The 4537-nt window shown below is 42.9% G+C and overlaps 1 long non-coding RNA gene across 1 annotated transcript; it reads right to left on the bottom strand.

Moving 5' to 3' along the window:
• Positions 1-826: 826 nt before the first annotated feature.
• On the bottom strand, positions 827-2441 carry LOC143558549 (uncharacterized). Its single transcript, XR_013139766.1, has 2 exons — positions 2254-2441; positions 827-1007 (listed from the first exon to the last, which is right to left on the bottom strand). It is a non-coding gene; the product is annotated as an uncharacterized LOC143558549 (long non-coding RNA).
• Between the last annotated feature and the right edge of the window lie 2096 nt (positions 2442-4537).

Raw genomic sequence — 4537 nt, 5'->3', positions numbered from 1 at the left:
ATAAATAATCGGATCAACAATTATGCCCTCACGCCGCCCCGTGGACCGTTCGAAATTTTACAGAGTATTGCCAAAGGGGGTAGTACACAAGCCGGAGTAAAAACTGAGGATGGGTCAAATCACTTAATTGGATCATAAATTCGGTTTAGGAGACAGCCATACCATATTTTATAACCATAAGTAAGAATCATATCAATAATTATGCTCTCAGACCACCTCGTGGCCCGTTCGAAATTTTGGTCGTATTGACAAAGAGGGTAGTACACGATCCGGAGGAAAAACTCAGGATGGGTCGAAACACTGAATCGGATCATAAATTCGGTTTAGGATACTACCATACAATATTTTATTACCATAAAAAGAATCGGATCAATAAATATGCCCTCACGCAACCTCGTGGCCCGTTCGAAATTTTAGTTGCATTGCCAAAGGGGTTAGTACACGAGCTGGAGGGAAAACTGAGGATGAGTCGAACCACTGCATCGGATCATAAATTTGGTCTAGGAGACTACCATACAATATTTTATTACCATAAAAAGAATCGGATCAATAAATATGCCCTAACGCCACCTCGTGGCCCGTTCGAAATTTTGTTCGTATTGCCAAAGGGGTTAGTACACGAGCCGGATGAAAAACCGAGGATGGATCGAACCACTTAATCGGATAAAAAATTCGGTCTATGAGACTGCCATTCAATATTTTATGACCTTAAGAAAGAATCGGATCAATAATTATGCCCTCACGCCACCCCGTGGCCCGTTCGAAATTTTGGTCGTATCGCCAAAGGGGGTAATACACGAGCCGGAGGAAAAACTGAGGATGGGTCGAACCATTGAATCGGGTCATAAATTCGGTCTAGGAGACTACCATACAATATTTTATGACCATAAGAATGAATCGGATCAATAATTATGCCCTCACGCCACCCCGTGGCCCGTTCGAAATTTTGGTCGTATTGCCAAAGGGGGTAGTACAAGAGCCGGAGGAAAAACTGAGGATCGGTCAAACTACTGAATCGAATCATAAAGTCGGACTAGGAGACTAACATACAATATTTAATGACCATAAGAAATAATCTGATCAATAATTTTGACCTCACGCTACCCCGTGGCCGGTTTAAAATTTTTGTCGTATTGCCAAATGGGTTAGTACTCGAGCCGGAGGAAAAACTGAGGATGTGTCGAACCACTGAATCAAATCATAAATTCGGTCTAGGAGACTACCATTCATTATTTTATGACCATAAGAAAGAATCGGATCAATAATTATGCCCTCACGCCACCTCGTGGCCCGTTGAAATTTTGGTCGTATTGCCAATGGGGATAGTACACGAGCCGGAGGAAAAGCTGAGGATGGGTCTATCCACTGATTCAGGTCATAAAATCGGTCAAGGAGACTACCATACAATATTTTAGGACCATAAGAACGAATCAGATCAATAATTATGCCCTCACGCCACCCCTTGGCCCGTTCGATATTTTGGTCGTGTTGCCAAAGGGGTAGTACACGAGCCGGAGGAAAAACTGAGGATGGGTCGAACCACATAATCGGATCATAAATTCAGACTAGGAGACTACCATACAATATTTTATGACCATAAGAAAGAATCGGATCAATAATTACGCCCTCACGCCACCCCGTGGCCAGTTCAAAATTTTGGTCGTATTGCTAAAGTGGGTAGTACCCGAGCCGGAGGAAAAACTGAGTATGGGTCGAATCACTGAATCGGATCATTAATATGGTCTTAGGAGACTGCCATACAATATTTTATGAATCTAAGAAAGAATCGGATCAATAATTATGCCCTCACACCACCCCGTGACACGTTCGAACTTTTGGTCGTATTGCCAAAATGGGTAGTACACGAGCCGGAGGAAAAAGTGAAGATGTCTCGAACCACTTAATCGGATCATAAATTCAGTCTAGGATACTACCATACAATATTTTATGACCATAAGAAAGAATCAGATCAATAATTATGCCCTCACGCCACCCCGTGGCCCGTTCAATATTTTGGTCGTATTGCCAAATGGGGTAGTACACGAGCCGGAGGAAAAACTGATGATGGGTCTAACCACTGAATCGCATCATAAATTCGGTCTAGGAGACTACCATACAATATTTTATGACCCTAATAAATAACCGGATCAACAATTATGCTCTCACGACGCCCCGTGGCTCGTTCAAAATTTTGCCATTATTGCTAAAGGAAAAAGTACACGAGCCGGAGGAAAAACTTAGGATGGGTCGAACCACTGAATCGGATCATAAATTCGGTCATGGAGACTGCCATACAATATTTTATAACCCTAATAAATAATCGGATCAACAACTATGCCCTCACGCCGCACCGTGGCCCGTTCGAAATTTTGGTCGTATTGCCAAAGGGGTAGTACACGAGCCGGAGGAAAAACTGAGGATGGGTCGAACCACTGAATCGGATCATAAATTTGATCTAGCAGACTGCAATACAATATTTTATCACCATAAGAAAGAATCGGATCAATAATTATGATCTCACGCCACCCCGTGGCCCGTTCGAAATTTTGGTCGTATTGCCAAAAGGGGTAGTACACGAGCCAGAGGAAAAACTGAGTATGGGTCGAATCACTGAATCGGATCATAAATTCGGTCATAGGAGACTGCCATACAATATTTTATGACCCTAAGAAATAATCGGATCATTACTATGCCCTCACGCCACCCCGTGGCCCGTTCGAAATTTTTCCAGTACTGCCAAAGGGGGGTTGTACACGAGCCGGAGAAAAATTTGTATTATGAGACTATCATACAATATTTTATGACCATAAGAAAGAATCGTGTCAATAATTATGCCCTCACGCCACCCCGTGGCTCGTTCGAAATTTTGGTCGTATTGCCAAATGGGGTAGTACACGAGCCGGAGAAAAAAATTAAGGATGGGTCGAATCACTGAATCGAATCATAAATTCGGTCTTAGGAGACTGAAATACAATATTTTATGACCCAAAGAAAGAATTGGATCAATAATTATGCCCTCACGCCACACCGTGGCCCGTTCGATATTTTGTTCGTATTGCCAAAGGAGGGTAGTACACGAGCCGGAGGAAAAACTGAGGATGGGTCGAACCACTGAATCAGATCATAAATTCGGTCGAGGAGACTGCCATACAATATTTTATGACCATAAGAAAGAATCGGATCAATAATTATGCTCTCACGCCACCTCGTGGCCCGTTCGAAATTTTGATCGTATTGCCAAAGAGGATAGTACACGAGCCTGAGGAAAAACTGATGATGGGTCTAACCACTGAATCGCATCATAAATTCGGTCTAGGACACTACCATACAATATTTTATAACCCTATTAAATAATAAGATCAACAATTATGCCCACACGCCGCCCCGTGGCCCGTTCGATATTTTGTTCGTATTGCCAAAGAGGGTAGTACACGAGCCGTTGGAAAAACTGAGGATGTGTCGAACCACTTAATCGGATCATAAATTAAGTCTATGAGACTGCCATTCAATATTTTATGACACTAAGAAAGAATCGGATCAATAACTATGCCCTCACGCCACCCCGTGGCCTGTTCGTAATTTTGGTCGTATTGCCAAAGGGGGTAGTACACGAGCCGGAGGAAAAACTGAGGATGGGTCGAACCACTGAATCGGACCATAAATTCGATCTAGTAGACTGCAATACAATATTTTATCACCATAAGAAAGAATCGGATCAATAATTATGATCTCACGCCACCCCGTGGCCCGTTCGAAATTTTGGTCGTATTGCCAAAGGGGGTAGTACACGAGCCGGAGGAAAAACTGAGTATGGGTCGAATCACTGAATCGGATCATAAATTCGGTCTTAGGAGACTACCATACAATATTTTATGACCCTAAGAAAGAATCGGATCAATTATTATGCCCTCACGCCACCCCCGTGGCCCGTTAGAAATTTTTCCAGTATTGCCAAAGGGGGGTTGTACACGAGCCGGAGAAAAATTTGGATTATGAGACTACCATACAAAATTTTATGACCATAAGAAAGAATCAAGTCAATAATTATGCCCTCACGCCACCCCGTGGCCCTTCGAAATTTTGGTCGTATTGCCAAGGGGGTAGTACATGAGCCGGAGGAAAAAATTAAGGACGGTTTGAATCACTGAATCGAATCATAAATTCGGTCTTAGGAGACTAAAATACAATATTTTATGACCCAAAGAAACAATTGGATCAATAATTATGCCCTCACGCCACCCCGTGGCCCGTTCAATATTTTGTTCGTATTGCCAAAGGAGGGTAGTACACGAGCTGGAGGAAAAACTGAGGATGGGTCGAACCACTGTATCAGATAATAAATTCGGTCTAGAAGACTACCATACAATATTTTATGACCATAAGAAAGAATCGGATCAATAACTATGACCTCACGCCACCCCGTGGCCCCTTCAAAATTTTTTTCGTATTGCCAAAGGGGTAGTACACTAGCTGGAGGAAAAACTGAGGATGGGTCGAACCACCGAATCGGATCATAAGTTCGGTCATGAAGACTGCC

The sequence above is a fragment of the Bidens hawaiensis genome, unplaced genomic scaffold (assembly GCF_021521415.1).
Source record: "Bidens hawaiensis isolate Kalapana, Puna unplaced genomic scaffold, B.hawaiensis_p1.1 tig00019557_1, whole genome shotgun sequence".
In the NCBI taxonomy this organism is placed as follows: domain Eukaryota; kingdom Viridiplantae; phylum Streptophyta; class Magnoliopsida; order Asterales; family Asteraceae; genus Bidens; species Bidens hawaiensis.
The sequence above is the reverse complement of the archived record's forward strand: the minus strand, read 5'-3'. Positions and strand labels throughout refer to the sequence as shown.